The 16,850-nt window shown below is 42.5% G+C and overlaps 2 pseudogenes; both read right to left on the bottom strand.

Annotated features, from left to right (window-relative positions):
- Positions 1-1,000: 1,000 nt before the first annotated feature.
- Positions 1,001-1,128, bottom strand: LOC121474629 (annotated as a pseudogene).
- A 1,855-nt stretch (positions 1,129-2,983) lies between these two features.
- On the bottom strand, positions 2,984-15,132 carry LOC121486566 (annotated as a pseudogene).
- Positions 15,133-16,850: the final 1,718 nt, after the last annotated feature.

Genomic DNA, 16,850 nt, shown 5'->3' with positions numbered 1-16,850 from the left:
TATGTTAAACCACATAGACAAAATACAGTGCATTGCAAACGTTAAGAATAACGTAATGGATCGAATGAACAGAATGTCTTTGATGTACAGTTCAGTAAAAAGCGCAAGTTACAGATCCGAAAGGCGGGACCTCAGTTTTGTATCAAGCGCTCAATAGCTGTGACCAGTGCCTCTGGCCAGCGAGAGCGGCGGAGACTGGAGACGCCCGAGGGCCGCGGGACCGATGCGGCCAACGCCTACGGGGCGAGCGCCGGAGGAGCCGATCCAGCGAGAAACACGGTTCCGCGAGCCGCAGGACGGGCGCTGCGGGGGTGGAGGAGCCCAGGGCCTCGGCGCCCGCCGCCCCGGGTCCCCGGGCAGTGGCACCTGCGCCCGGGACGGAGTCTCAATCGCGGCGGTTCGTGCGCCTCCAGAGACCCACCCACCCCGGGTCTACTCAGGACTGAAGTAATGGACAAAACCAGAACAGAAAGGAGAGAAAATCCCTCCGGGCTGCGCGGCCGGCCTCTCCGATACCCCCCGGCTGCGAAGAAAGCTCGCAGGGAGCGGCGCGGTCCGCCCCGCGGCCTCCCGCTGCCCCCGCCCCCGCCCCCGCCCCCGCCGCGGCCTCCCGCTGCCCCCGCCTCGCCCAAGAAGGCGGGCGTCGGGGTCCGGCTCGCCGCCCGGCCCCGCCTGCGGGCTGAGGAGCCACCCAAGACCCGGCCCGTGGAGACCTCGGAAGTCGGGCCGCCGGCTATTTTCTGGTGGTGCCTGTGCTCATCCTAGGGGAGCTGGGCTTTGGCTCTTCCTTGCGGCCTGATGGTGTCTGACTTTAATCCAGGCCTGCACTGGACCAGGAAACCTTGGGGAACACGCTGCCGTCCCCTTCCCCCTGGAAGCAGGCCTGGCTAAACGGCTAAGGTCATTGATTACAGAGGTGATGCCCACGGGAGGCCCTATCCCTCCTCCCCAGGCCAGGCAGCTGGGGGGCCCACTTTTCCAAAGGGCTCAAGTAGGCACAGTGCCTGCGACCCATGAAAAAATATATGTATATTTATGTGTATATATAAATATACGTATCTTTAAAATCAGCAATAATAGCGTCTCGGATAAGCCTCATTGGCTACGATACTACCTCTGCGTAAAGCTGTACATACAAATCTTTTTAGTTAGAGAGAAGCAAGCTCTGGGCTGAGCAGAGAGCCTGATGGGGGGCTTCATCCCAGGACCCTGGGATCACGCCCTGATCCGATGGCAACACTTAACCCACTGAGCCACCCAGGCGCCTCCCATGAAAATATTTTAATTAAAAAACATTTCAATCATGGGACAATATTTATTTACTTCGTTTTTTTTTTTTTTTTTTTTTAATGGGGTAAAGGCCCAAGAAGGCATGTGTCCAGGGTCCAGTCCATGAAAACAGTGCCTTCCTCTGGTGATGTGGAGCTCCAGAAGCCAAAGGACAGGGACTAGGGCCCTTTTGGGAACCCAACTCAGGTGTGTGTCTAGAACTCTACTTCACGTGGCACAAAGATGGTCAGATCTACAGAAGCAAAACCCAAAGCCAGCTAGAATCCTTCCAGCTACATACAAAAGTTAATGGTTGGGGAGGTGTCAAAGGAAGCTCAAATTCCAGGCCTGGTCCTGGTCTTGAAATTGTAGACAAACACACTCCCATTTTTCTGTCTTACTTTATCCCCTATATTTGCCTATGTGACTATAGTCTGGAGTTTTTATTGGTACCATCAAAAAAAAAATGTATTTCTTAAACTCTGGATTGACTGATGGGGAAGGAGAAACTTATCTTGTGCCTCATTCTTTTTAAAACAGGTTTTCCTTGTTGGCATACTGACTTGAAATGGCTCTGGCATGTTAAAGCTCAGCTCTCTCAGCATTTCTAAAGTCCCCTTTCAAGCCATCTCTTTGCTGACAGAATTAACCTCTTTTTAGGTAACAGAGGAGAGAAAGTAAAAAAGAAAAAAATTTTGTAATGTGAGAAAGAAAAGTCAAGTCTGCCCTGCCAATTAGTGAGCCAAGAGGACAGGCAATGATAAAGCTAGCTGCCAAGTTAATAAGAAACAGGGTTTCTCCCCAAAGGCATGCTACACACATAAATTCATAAATTGTCATAACAATCTCCCCTCTCTCCTTTGAAATACTAGAGTCTTACTAAATGAGAAACTTTGCCATTTTTAAATTCTATCAATAATAATGAAATATCCCACTTTTGCCTGGAGAACCTACAGTCACTTTGACAGAGAAGTGGCTTTGATTTACAACTTAGTTGGAGAGTTTCAATTAAGGGGTTACTGGATACAACGTTCTAGGTATATCTCAATTTTATAGTTTCCAAGGAAATAAGGACTCCACAGTTAAGATCTGATGCTGATCTTACACCCACAATCCAAAGCAAGTTTTATTTTTATTTATTTTTTAAAGATATTATTTATTCATGAGAGACAGAGAGAGAGAGAGAGAGAGAGAGAGGCAGATACACAGGCAGAGGGAGAAGCAGGCTCCTTGCAGGGAGCCTGACGTGGGACTCCATATCACACCCTGGGCCGAAGGCAGGGTTAAACTGCTGAGCCACCCCAGCTGCCTAGTTCATAATATACTGACTAAAATCTCAAATGAGGGATCCCTGGGTGGCGCAGCGGTTTGGTGCCTGCCTTTGGCCCAGGGCGCGATCCTGGAGACCCGAGATCGAATCCCACATTGGGCTCCCGGTGCATGGAGCCTGCTTCTCCCTCTGCCTATGTCTCTGCCTCTCTCTCTCTCTCTCTCTCTCTCTCTCTGTGACTATCATAAATAAAAATTAAAAATAAAATAAAATCTCAAATGATTGTGTTGTCACCATTACAATTCCATTTCTTCCATTCTGCTATTGCTGATTAACATAATGCATTTTCCAGACCTATGTATTTTAGCCTTATTCTTATAGCAGAGCCAAATCGACTACAGGCTTTTTTTTTTTTTTTTAAATAAACTTTATTTTCCATCAATCTTATTTCCATTTTGTGTGCCTTTGTGGAAGAGCTGCGTAAGACCACTCAGTGGTTGTTCCTACCCATTGAGAGGCCTGGGCAGTGGGAGCTGCAGACCAGTCTTTAGTAGCCAGCCAAGTGCTTGGGTCGTCAGTGGGGAACTGCTGAGTAGGTACAGGGGGTGCCTGCATGCCTTCAGAACAGTCTCTGACTTCAGGTGGAGTAGCAAATGAACTCAGAGCTGGAGCTGTCCATTCACCTTGAAACTCCTTGGTCACAGCTTTGTCTACAGCTATACCACCCTCAATGTGCCCAATCTCGTCTGGTCACAGCCTTTGCAGCAGCGGCCTGCTCTTCCTTTTCAATCTCTTCAGGAGCTCTGTAGAAGTAGAGATCAGGCATGACCTCCTTAGTCACTGGAACCTTCCTGTTCACGGGAAATGGTGCCATGCGTGCTCAGAACATCTGGGGCCAGTATCCACATCAGACCTACTGAGTGAGCTCCCTTGTTGTTGCAAGGGATGGCAATGTCCACATAGCTCAGAGGATAGTCTGTGTTAACACAGAACAATGATGGCAGGTTAACATAAAACGCTCTGGAAGAGGCTGGCAGGCAGCCCTGGGATCAGTAATCGCTGAAAGTCTCGACTCTCAGAAGGCTGCCTGGGGATCCCTGGGTGGCTTAGCTGTTTAGCACCTGCCTTCAGCCCAGGGTGTGATCCTGGAATTCTGGGATCAAGTCCCACCTTCAGCCCAGGGCGGGATCCTGGAGACCCCTGATCGAGTCCCACATTGGGCTCCCTGCATAGAGCCTGCTTCTCCCTCTGCCCATGTCTCTGCCTTTCTCTCTCTCTCTCTCTGTCTCTCATGAATAAATAAAATCTTTAAAAATAAATTTTAAAAAAGAAGGCTGCCTGGCTCTGGTTACTGAAGGTTTCAGGAGTGAAGCAACCAGCAATAGGAGTGGCTCTAGTAGCAGCAACAAATATCAGCACACCTTTCTGGATTCCTAGATGATATGACACTGCTACCAGTTAGGTTTTCAACAGCAACAATGGCACAAGCTGCCAGCAGAAGCTTCCCAGGTTCTCTTCAGATGTATGATGCAGATACCATCAACTTTCCTTTTGCAGATGTACTGTTCCACTTGGAAGTCAAGGTTAGTGCCATTTAAGTGAGTTCCTGCTGCAAGGAGGAACTTAGAGGAGATTCTCCTTCATTTGCAGGACTTCAAGAGCTCCAGACACTGTGAAAGTTTCCCTTTAAGTTATGACAGGAACACAAAACAACACTGTATGGACCCTCTCCTAGGTAGGGCAAAAAGGATCAACTATGGTATTAGACCAGCCTTAGTGGGAAGTTTTAAAGACACACCCAAAGAAGTTTCTAGTGATGTCATCCTTGCTGTCAATATAATCCAGTAAAAACTGTAAAAATGAAACAGAACCTGGAGCCCAAATCTCAAGACCACTTTAAGTAACTCCAAATGGTTTTTATTGTGCTTCCCCCAGCACTAGGATTTATTTTTTTTAATATTTTTATTTATTCATGAGAGACACACACAGAGAGAGGCAGAGACACAGGCAGAGGGAGAAGCAGGCTCCACATGGGGAGCCCGATGCAGGACTCGATCCCGGGGCACCAGGATCATGCCCTGGGCTGAAGGCAGGTGCCAAACTGCTAAGCCACCCGGGCTGCCTCTAGGATTTATTTTTTTAAGATTTTATTTATTCATTCATTAGAGATACAGAGAAAGAGAGGCAGAGACAGGCAGAGAGAGAGAAGCAGATTCCATGCAGGGAGCCCAATGTGGGACTCAATCCTGGGACTCCAGGATCACACCCTGGGCCGAAGGCAGACACTCTACTGCTGAGCCATCCAGACATCCCCCCAGCACTAGGATTTAATGTTTAGTCATTACATGTCTATTTTTAGGACATACTAGAGCTTTTCCCAAAAACAGTAGGGATGTGTGTGAAGATGCTGGACTTTGTTTCCTGCTTGAGAAATCCTGAGTTCTATCTCCAGTAACAGAGACACTAGAACCTTTATGAAGGAGCTTTATAAGCTAATACATCTTACTCATTATCTCCCTGTCCATCCCACCTTTATTCTTCAGGTATGATAGAAAGGATAAAGAGAACCTTCAAGCCTAAAGTAGCCAAACTTGCAGAAAATTCTAAATTTCTTTGGTATAAATTAATGATAAGGACAACTCCCAACAGAGCTCAATGATTTTCTCCCTAGGAACTGATAACCAGGCCTTCCTATATGTCTGGAAAGACTGCCCTTAATTTCAGTGTCTACCACATATAGCCTAACAGCTAAATATTACAAGTATACGTTGTTACACTCAATAGGTACCAGAAGCATTTCTACAGCATCCTCTAAAACAGCCACTTTACAGTTTAAAACCTCTTCTAAAAGAGACATCAGGGATCCAAAGACCTTACCACATATCATTAACACCTACCATAATAGTGAAACTCCAGACTTGATCCTTGAATGTACATCTCTCAATTTAAATATATTTACAACCCTCAAATCACTGGAAGATTGGATTAGCTGGAGACCTCAAACTGGGAATTCTAAGCAATCTTTTTTTTAAGATTTTATTTATTTATGAGAGAGAGAGAGAGAGAGAGAGAGAGGCAGAGACACAGGCAGAGGGAGAAGCAGGCTCCATGCAGGGAGCCCGATGTGGGACTCAATCCCGGGTCTCCAGGATCACGCCCTGGGCTGAAGGTGGTGCTAAACCGCTGGGCCACTGGGGCTGCCCCTTAGCAATCTTTCAAAAGCAGATGATGGCATGTAAGGGACCCCTTTCATCTAAAAAGGCTAGATGTGGGTGGGATGCCTGAGTGTCTCAGCAGTTGAGCATCTGCCTTTGGCCCAGGGCATGACCCTGGATGGACCCTGTTTCTCCCTCTGCCTTAATCTCTGCCTGTGTGTGTCTCTCATGAATAAATATAATATTTTTAAAAATTAAAAAAAAGGCTAGATGCAGTGAGACTGATTGCAGTTCGACTCACTAAGCAGTTCTTCATGCAACCCACGTGCCTGCTCATTTTATTAATTATTAATTAAGAACATTAGTAAGTTAAAGAATATTGCATGATTCCATTTATATAAGGATCAGAAACATGTAAGAAGGAAAGGTCCAAAGGACTCTGGTAATAGTCTTTAATTTGATCTGGATAGTGTTTTCAGCAGTGCTACTTTGAAAATTCACTGAGCTTCAGCCTCATGATTTATACGTATAAGTAGGTAAATTAAACTTAATTTCTAAAAAGTTTAGAGATCTAGGATGCCTGGGTGGTTCAGGAGTTAAGCGTCTACCTTAGGCTCGGGTCATGATCCTGGAGTCCTGGGATTGAGTCCCACATTGGGCTCTCCTCATGGAGCCTATTCGGCCTGTGTCTCAGATGAATAAAAAACTAAAATCTTAAGAAAAAAAAGGGGGGGATCCCTGGGTGGCGCAGCGGTTTAGCGCCTGCCTTTGGCCCAGGGCGCTATCCTGGAGACCAAGGATCGAATCCCCCGTCGGGCTCCCGGTACATGGAGCCTGCTTCTCCCTCTGCCTGTGTCTCTGCCTCTCTCTCTCTCTCTTTCTGTGTGACTATCATAAACAAACAAACAAACAAACAAATAAAAGATAGACTGTGGGAAGAGCCGAAGGTCAAAACCACATGTTGGCCACTGAAAATCATTGAAGAAAATGGGCCTTAGGGGAGGAAGGCAAGGTCAAGAAAGTAAACTTATTTTGTCAAAGGCTAAAGTTGTCTAATAAAACAGGAGCAAAATTTACTTTGGAGATGGCTAAGGGTGAGCATGGGCTGCAGAATTTGGGGTTACCACTGCAGACTTCTTGGCAGCCTGAATATTCAAGGAAAGATAGGCCAGGGATCCCTGGGTGGCTCAGTGGTTTGGTGCCTGCCTTTGGCCCAGGGCGTGATCCTGGAGTCCTGGGATCGATTCTCGCATTGGACTCCCTGCCTTGCGCCTGCTTCTCCTCCCTCTGCCTGTGCCTCTGCCTCTCTATTTCTCTCATGAGTGAATAAATAAAATCTTAAAAAAAAAAAAAAAAAAAAAAGAGGCCAAATAGCACCTAAGACCAGGGAAGGCTTTTACATTTTTAGGGAAAAGATTTTCTTTGGCTTACCACTCAAGAGGTAACAGAAGGACTTTGGTCAAGTTGGTCAGAAATAGGTGGCTCAATTAGTGCTAAAGAAAACCTGGAAGGACACTTGCAATTGTGAAGTAAATAAACCCATCTATACAAAACTATATGCCAATAGATTTCTTAAGGGTGGGAATGTTAAGGGAATTGCATCAACTGCCTCTTTTCCTGATCAAGTACTTTGTAAAATCACCTAGAGCCAGGGAGGACATGATCTTATCAGTGAGGAGTGGAAGGGCTGACAACAGAGAAAATGAATAAATGCAACACAAGCAGGAGTACTTAAGATTAGAGTGAAAAATCTATGAAACAGATAACAGAAAAAGTCAATAAAATAAAAAGTGGGTCCTTTGAAGAAAAGACAAACAAGACAAAACCTTTTGCTAGACTGACAAGGAATAAAATTTAAATTACTAAAATCAGGTGGGGGATGGGATAAGATCAATGATGGGTACTAAGGAGGGTACTTGTTTTGATGAGCACTGGATGAATCACTGAATTCTTCCCCTGAAACCAATATTACACTGTATATTAACTAGAAATTAAATAATATTTTGAAAAGAAGAAACATCAACAAGTATATACCAACAAATTAAGTTGAAGAGGGATGCCTGGGTGGCTCAGCAGTTGAGTGTCTGCCTTTGGCTCAGAGTGTGATCCCTGGATCCAGGACTAAGTCCTGTGTCGGGATCCATGCGGGGAGCTTGCTTCTCCCTCTGCCTATGTCTCTGCCTCTCTCTCTGTATCTCTCATGAATTAATAAATATTAAACAACAACAACTCTCTCTCATGAATACATAAATATTAAACAACAACAAAACAAATTAAGTTGAAGAAAAGACCAAATTCAGATGATTTTACTAGTGAATTCCACCAAATGTTTAAAAGAGAATCCACCCAATATTTAACAAACTTTAAAAAAAAAAAAAAGATGGAGTACTTCCCAACTCACTCCATGAGGCCAGCATTACCCTAATACCATAATCAAAGACCTCACAAGAAAATTACAGACCAAAATACTTTATGAATATAGACGCAGACATCTTCAACTAGCAAATCAAATAAATCCAGCAACACTAAAAAAGTATATACCATGAGCAAGTGAAATTTATCCTACAAATGCAAGGGTAGTCAATTAATGTAGGGGCAATTGGCTGACTGACTCCTTTGAGTGTGAAGCTCCTGATCTCAGGATCTTGAGTCCAAGCCCCATACTGGAAGTATATTACGTAAATAAAAACTTTTTTTCAAAAGTCAATTAATGTGATATACAATGTTAATAGAACAAAGAACGCATGATCATCTCAACAGATGCAGAAATGTATTTGACAAAATCCAACATTCATTCATGTTAAGAACACTACTCACTAGGTATAGATAGGAACTTCCTCAACCTAATAAAAACTATTATCACAAAGCCCACAGCTAGCACCATACATTGTATGGAATGGTGAAAGACTGAATTCCACCACTTCTCCAGCCCCCCAGAGATCAGGAACAAGGTAACGATGGCTGCTCTTTTACTTAACATTGTACTGGAGGTTCTAGCCAGTGCAACCAGGCAACAAAAACAACAAAATAAAAGGCATGCATACTGGAAAAGATAATAAGACTGTCTTTACACACCAATAAAAAGATTTTGTAAGTAGGCAATCAATCCTAAGAAATACACACACTACCATAAAAAATGAGTTCAGTAAGGTTACAGGACGAGATGATAGATCAATATACACAAAAATCCATTGTGTTTCTATATACCAGCAACAAACAACCTAAAAATGAAATTAAGAGAATTCTAGTCGTAAGATCTTTAAAAAATACTTAGGAATAAATTTAGCAAGTGCAAGACTTGTATACTGAAAGTTAAAAAACATTGCTTAAAGAAATTAAATATCTAAATAAATGAAAGTATTTTGTGCATGGTTTAAAAAACTCAAAATATGAACTTAGACCCTTACCTTAATACTCAAAATTAATTTGGAGAAAGACTGCAGATTTGAATGCAACAGCTAAAACTACAAAAACTCTTAAAGAACATAAAAGTAAACTTTCATGACATTGGTTTAGGCAAAGTTTTTTTTGTTGTTTTTTAAGTAAGCTCTATGCCCAACATGGGGCTTGAACCCACAACTCTGAGATCAAGAGCCGCATGCTCCACTGAGCCAGCCAGGCACTCCTAGGCAAAGATTATTTTAGATTTACTACCAAAAGCAAAAGTGATAAAGTTGGTAAGTCGAAGTTCATCAACATAAAACTTTGTGCCTTAAAAGACACCATCAACAAAGTGAAGAGACAGGCCACACACTGGAAGAAATCACTTGCAAATCATGTAGTCTACAAACTATCTATCTTATAACATTAAGACAACCAATTAAAAATGGATAAAAGATATTAATAGTTCATCTTATTAATGGTCAATAAGCACATAAAAGGATCCTCTAAATCATTGGTTATTAAGAAAAGGAAAGTAAAAGCACAAAATAGCACTACAGCACCAAATCAAAGACAATTACAAGGATTGAGGATGTGGAGAAACTAGAACCCTCATACACTTCTGGTAGAAATGTCAAAAGCCACTTTGGGAAAGGTTGCCTGTTTCTTCATGATCATTCCTGGACATCTACTCAAGAGAAATGAAATAAAATCTTATAAGCAAACGTTTGCAGCATTTTTTCATGACTCCTAAAAGATAACAACCCAAATGACCAATAATTGGTCAATATATAAACAAGATGTACGGGATCCCTGGGTGGCGCAGCGGTTTGGCGCCTGCCTTTGGCCCAGGGTGCGATCCTGGAGACCTGGGATTGAATCCCACACCGGGCTCCCGGTGCATGGAGCCTGCTTCTCCCTCTGCCTATGTCTCTGCCTCTCTCTCTCTCTCTCTGTGTGACTATCATAAATAAATAAAAATTAAAAAAAAACTTAAACAAAATGTACTATATCCATACAATGAAGCACTAGTTGGCAATTAACAGGAAGGAAATACTGTTGGGTGCCATAGCAGGATGAACCCTGAAAACATGATACTAAACGAAAGAAGCCAGATACAGAAAGATTAATATTTTATGATTCTGTTTATATAAAATCTTTATAGAGATGGAAAGAAGATTGCTTGTGGATAGAACCCGGTGACTGTAAATGGGCACAAAGTTTCTTTGGGGGATAATGGAAATGTTCTCAAATTATACTGTAGTGGTGATTTCTTTTTTTTTTTTAATATTTTATTTATTTATTCATAGAGACAGAGAGAGAGAGAGAGAGAGAGAGAGAGACAGGCAGAGGGAGAAGCAGGCCCCATGCAGGGAACCCGATGGGGGACTGGATCCCGGGTCTCCAGGATCACACCCCGGGCTGCAGGCGGCGCTAAACCGCTGCACCACCAGGGCTGCCGTGCAGTGGTGATTTCTAAAGTCACTACATTATATATCTTTCATAAGAAATGCAGTCCAAAATGTCTGTGCTAAGTATGTTGGCAAAGTAAGAGTCATCTACTCACTCATTATTAAGTGAAATTTTATTTTTCTTAACAGAGCCATCTGTGATCTTTAAAATAAGTTTCTATTAATAACAAATGAAAGGTAACAGAATGACACCCCAAAATGGCTGTAGAAGCTCAGGATATGCCATCCCCAAATACGCTGCTTTGATACACCCTTGAGCTGTAGGTGCTTGAAAAACAGCTAATGCAGGGAATTCACCTTTCCTGCCTAAAGGTAGATCTGAAAGGAATTCAATTGGCATAAATCCCCTCCTTGCTTGGTTCCTCAATCAGGTAATACTGAGAAAAATGGACATGACGCGTACATAAACTGTCACAAACTACCATACCTCCCATCTATTCTTTGAAGTGCCCATTCATCTTTCCTTAAAATAACTTACTCTCTTTAACTTATATTCCCCTAGTTTCTCTTCTCAAAGTATACCAAAAAATAGTATAAGGGCAAGGATTAAATACCTGGGCCTCAGCGGACAGCCTTCCAGTTTGGGGTGATGAGCACTCAGGGAATCGTGCATCCTAATTTCTTTTGCAGCCCTATTTGTATCAAACTACAACAAATCATAGCGAAGAAAGATATTTAATATATCCAACTCCCTACCTGACACCTGCACTATAATAGGTATCTCTCATTTAACCTGCTCCCCACATCTCCCCCTTCCTTAGTATTTTTCCTTTCAGTAAAGGCCACCACCATTCACCTGCTTGACTCCTCTCTTTGTGTCACATTTGATAACCTGTAAACAAATCCTGTGAGCTCTACTTTCAAAATGTATCTGAAATAAGACTACTTATGGCTTCCACTGCTGAGAAACTAGTCCAATCTTTTTTTTTTTTTAGATTTTATTTATTTATTCATGAGAGATACACAGGGGGTGGGGTGGTGGGGGTGGAGAGGCAGAAGGAGAAGCAGGGTCCATGCAGGGAGCTTGACATGGGACTCAATCCTGGGTCTCCAGGATCACGCCATGGGCTGAAGGCAGCACTAAACGGCTGAGCCACCCCGCCTACCCGAAACTAGTCCAATCTAAGCCATCACCATCCCTTGCCTCTCTCTGTAATATCTTCTATATGGTTTTATAGCTGCTTAAGTTACAACTTTTCCATGAAATCAAAATATTTCCCCCTTAACATCTATTTAGTGGCTGGAGTGACCTTTTGAAAATTTAAGTTCATGTCAGTCTCCTTGTCTGTGAAACAGAAGAGGAAGTCCAGGAATAAGCAAACAATATATATATACAAAATAGTGTGGTATATAATAAAATTATTTCAAAAGTGAGGGGCACTGGGTATTTTGAAAATAAATTTGGATGGCTAACTGACATGCACATAAAATTTTTCATGCTATAAATATTTCCATTAAAAAAGAACCTCAGATGTAGAATTACTATTTCAAAGATCACAAACTTTTTATTTTCCTTAGAGATTGTTTTTTTCTTTTGCAGCCCTATTTGTATCAAACTACAACAAATCATAGCGAAGAAAGATATTTAATATATCCAACTCCCTACCTGACACCTGCACTATAATAGGTATCTCTCATTTAACCTGCTCCCCACATCTCCCCCTTCCTTAGTATTTTTCCTTTCAGTAAAGGCCACCACCATTCACCTGCTTGACTCCTCTCTTTGTGTCACATTTGATAACCTGTAAACAAATCCTGTGAGCTCTACTTTCAAAATGTATCTGAAATAAGACTACTTATGGCTTCCACTGCTGAGAAACTAGTCCAATCTTTTTTTTTTTTTTTTAGATTTTATTTATTTATTCATGAGAGATACACAGGGGGTGGGGTGGTGGGGGTGGAGAGGCAGAAGGAGAAGCAGGGTCCATGCAGGGAGCTTGACATGGGACTCAATCCTGGGTCTCCAGGATCACGCCATGGGCTGAAGGCAGCACTAAACGGCTGAGCCACCCCGCCTACCCGAAACTAGTCCAATCTAAGCCATCACCATCCCTTGCCTCTCTCTGTAATATCTTCTATATGGTTTTATAGCTGCTTAAGTTACAACTTTTCCATGAAATCAAAATATTTCCCCCTTAACATCTATTTAGTGGCTGGAGTGACCTTTTGAAAATTTAAGTTCATGTCAGTCTCCTTGTCTGTGAAACAGAAGAGGAAGTCCAGGAATAAGCAAACAATATATATATACAAAATAGTGTGGTATATAATAAAATTATTTCAAAAGTGATGGGGCACTGGGTATTTTGAAAATAAATTTGGATGGCTAACTGACATGCACATAAAATTTTTCCAGAAAGAATAAAAATTTTGCGTTTTTAAACAATATTTACTTATTTGAGAGAGAGGGTATGCATATGAGGGTGCAAGTGTAGAAAAGGGCAGAGGGAGAGAATCTTCAAGCAGACTCCCTTCTGAGCACTGAGCCCACCTCATACCCATGAGATCATGACATGAGCAGAAACCAAGAGTCAGATGCCTAACCAACTGAGCCACCCAGGTGCCCCCCAAATTTTGCATCTTTTAAAAGGCAGTGCTGGAGGCAGCTGGGTGGCTCAGTCAGTTAAGCATCTGCCTTCCGCTGGTGTCAGGATCCCAGGGTCTTGGGACAGAGTCCAACCTCAGACTCCCTGCTTGATGGGGAGCCTGCTCCTCCTTCACCCTCTGCGGCTCTCCCTGCTTGTGCTTACTCTGTATCAAATAAGTAAATAAAATCTTCCTAAAAAATAAACAAAAGGCATTGCTGTTAGAATATATAGATTGATGTTTATGTAATTTGAGGATTATAAGAACCAGATCAAGGGACCAAATGCTATCACCTAAAAGAACAATGAATAGTTTTTTCTTTTAAGATTTTATTTATTTATTCATGAGAGACACACACAGAGAGAAGCACAGACAGAAGCAAACGGAGAAGCAGGCTCCCTGCGGGAAGCCTGATGCAGGACTCGATCCCAGGACCCAGGGATCATGATCTGAGGCGAAGGCAGATGCTCAATCACTGAGCCACCCAGGCGTCCCCAATGATAGCTTTTTGCTGAATTAGCATTAAAGCTGCTTTTGATGGAAAAAAATTCCTTCCCAATGTGAAGTAAAAAGACAAATTATAAAGAGAAGAACATACAGTATCTAATAAATACATGTCTAACAACATGGAGAAATGCCTATTTCATAAAGTTTAAGGGTAGAACTCAGATTACAAAACAATACATGGCAGATCTCAGAATTTTGCCTGGAAAAAAAATTGGAACAAATTTACATCTAGGTTGTATTTTCATTTTTTTAAATACTGTGAACACATATTAGTTGTATATCATCTTGAAGCTGAAGTTAACTAGCCTCATTGATGGGGAACAGTGGTTCCCTCAAGGGATGGTGGTAACTTGCTGGGGTGGGGGGACCAGGATTCGTTCCTCCGAGGGCTGAGGGGACCCCTAATCTCCCCGAGTGAGGACCTGGCCCGCAGCCTCCACAGCCTCGCCCTGTCCGGGCAGGGGCGCCGCGGGACTGGGGCGGCCACACGGGGCGTCTTCCCGGCTTCAGACCCGGGAGCTTCGAGGACCATCCGCAACCGCTGGCCCCGGAGAAAGGCCCGCGCGCGCTTTCCGAGGTTAAGGGAGCGAGAGGAAAGAGCAGCGGCCTGGGGCCGGTTCCGTTTCTGTCCGCAGGGCGGGAGCAGGCGCCCTCTCCTCCGCAGCCCTGGTCAGACCTCTCCTGGAGCTGAAGGTGTGAGCGCGGGGAAACCTTTCAGAAGGGGCGGGCAAGGTCGAGGCGCCCTCCGGTCAAAATCGCACTGGAATTCCGCCTTTTTATCTTTATCCGTGCCTGGAGGGGAAAAGTAGATGGTAGACAGGACTGAAAGTCCTGCAATCATACTGATTTTCTACTTTTTTAGGGAAAATTCTAAGTTCTAGTTGGGGTCTAGAGTAAAAGGTATCACTTTTTTTTTTTTAATCCAAAAGTCTTAATGTCACAGATCTTCGAGATGTATTTTGCTCTATCTTATGAGTAATTTAAAATACAGAAAAGTACCTGTAAATACCATTTTAAATATGCTTTTCCTCAGCACCTCTCACCAAGAATGTTAAATTATTTGCTGGTCAACTGCCCAAGGGGCAAAAATTAGCTGATCAAATTAAAACCAAAACTAAAATGAAAAGTTTTTTGTTTTGTTTTTTTTTAATTTTTATTTATGTATTATAGTCACAGAGAGAGAGAGAGGCAGAGACACAGGCGGAGGGAGAAGCAGGCTCCATGCACCGGGAGCCCGATGTGGGATTCGATCCCGGGTCTCCAGGATCGCGCCCTGGGCCAAAGACAGGTGCCAAACCGCTGCGCCACCCAGGGATCCCTAAAATGAAAAGTTGACACAAAATTCCTCTTTTCAAAAAGAGACGTTATTTCCAAAAAGCAGTTTTAGGTCCATAGCACAGTTGATCTGTGAGTCTACAGATTTTCTATAAACTCCAACTACCTCCTCTCTCCCAACCCCTATTACACAGCCTTTCTCACCAACATCCATCACCATACTGGTACATTTGTTACTATAATGAACCCACAAAGACACATAACTATCACTCAAAGTCCATAGTTTACCTTAGGGTTCATTTGGCCTCATACAGTGAGTTAGGAGGTATTTCCTCTGCTTCTATCTTCTGGAAGAGATTGTAGAGAATTGGTATAATTTCTTCCTTATATTTGGTAGAATTCTTTATGTGGCAGGATGAAGTGAAGTATTCAGAAAGTAGAACAATACTGGGGACACCTGGCTGGCTGTCCATAGAGCTTGCAACTCTTGATCTGAGGGTTATAAGTTCAAGTCCCACAACGCATGTAGAAATTACTCAAAAATAAAAAACGAAACAAAAAAATTTAAAACAAAAAACCCCCCAACAAACAAAGAAAATAGAACTATACTTAAAATTTTAAACTTCTGCTCTATGAAAGACACTGTTATGAGAATGAAAAGACAAGCCACAGGTTCAGAGACCTTAGAGGGAAATTTATAGCCTTGAATGCATATATTAGAGAAGAAGAAAAATGTAAAATCAAACATCTAAGTTTACATCTTAGGAAACTAAAAAAAGAAGAGCAAATTACAAAGTAAGCAGAAGAAAAGAAATAATAAAAATTAGAGTAAATATCAATGAAAATGAAAGCAGGAAATCAATAGAGAAAATGGATCAACCTAAAAGCTGGTTCTTTGAAAAGAGCAATCTAATCAGAAACTTCTAGCCAGGCCAACATAGAAAAAAAGAAACAAGACACAAATTACTAATATCAAAAATGTAGGGATCCCCGGGTGGCTCAGCGGTTTAGCGCCTGCCTTTGGCCCAGGGCGCGATCCTGGAGACCCGGGATCGAATCCCACGTCGGGCTCCCGGTGCATGGAGCCTGCTTCTCCCTCTGCCTGTGTCTCTGCCTCTCTCTCTATCTCTCTGTGACTATCATAAATAAATAAAGGTTAAAAAAAAAATGTAAAAGGGGACTTCACTACATATCCCATGGACTTTAAAGAGATAAGGAAAGCGTACTATGAACAACTCTATGTCCATAAATTTGATAGATGAAATGAATCAATTCCTTGAAAGACACAATCTGCCAAAACTCACAAGAAGAAATAAACTGAATAGGAAAAAAAATTAAGAAATTAAATCACTTAATTTTACAAAACAGAAAGGACCAGGCCCAGATTTATTCACTAGTGATTTGCACAAAACATTTTAAGAAGAAATCATACCAATTTTCTACAATCTCTTCCAGAAAATAGAAGATAAACAAAATTTCCTCATTAACCCAATACCAAAACCAAAGACATTGCAAGAAAACTAGATCTTTCTCATCAGAAAAAAATCCTCAAACAGAATATTAGCATTAGATTAGACTAGTCTAGCCTAGATTGGATTGAAAATCTAGTTCCTGACTGCTGTAATAGCACTGTAATCCTATTTCTCCAGAGAAGATTACATTAAAGAGTTACGATTAATCCCATATGAGTTGATCCCAGTCAACCTGTATGGACCAGGTTTAGTCAGTTTCTTTTCTTTGTTTCTTTTCTTTCTTTCCTCCTCAGGGACAACAGATCCTAATGTAATAAATAACTACCTTGTTTGATGGTGAATGAACCGGGTTTGTTTAGGCAATTCAGAGATCTTAAAGCAGGGGCACTCCTAGCTGGCTTGCATCACTGAAATATGTCCAGCCACAGCTACTGTGCAACAATGGGAGTGCTTCAAACATTTATTA

This window comes from Vulpes lagopus, chromosome 1 (genome assembly GCF_018345385.1).
Source record: "Vulpes lagopus strain Blue_001 chromosome 1, ASM1834538v1, whole genome shotgun sequence".
NCBI classification, from domain to species: domain Eukaryota; kingdom Metazoa; phylum Chordata; class Mammalia; order Carnivora; family Canidae; genus Vulpes; species Vulpes lagopus.
Note: the sequence above shows the minus strand (reverse complement) of the source record. Positions and strands in the feature narration are given on the sequence as shown.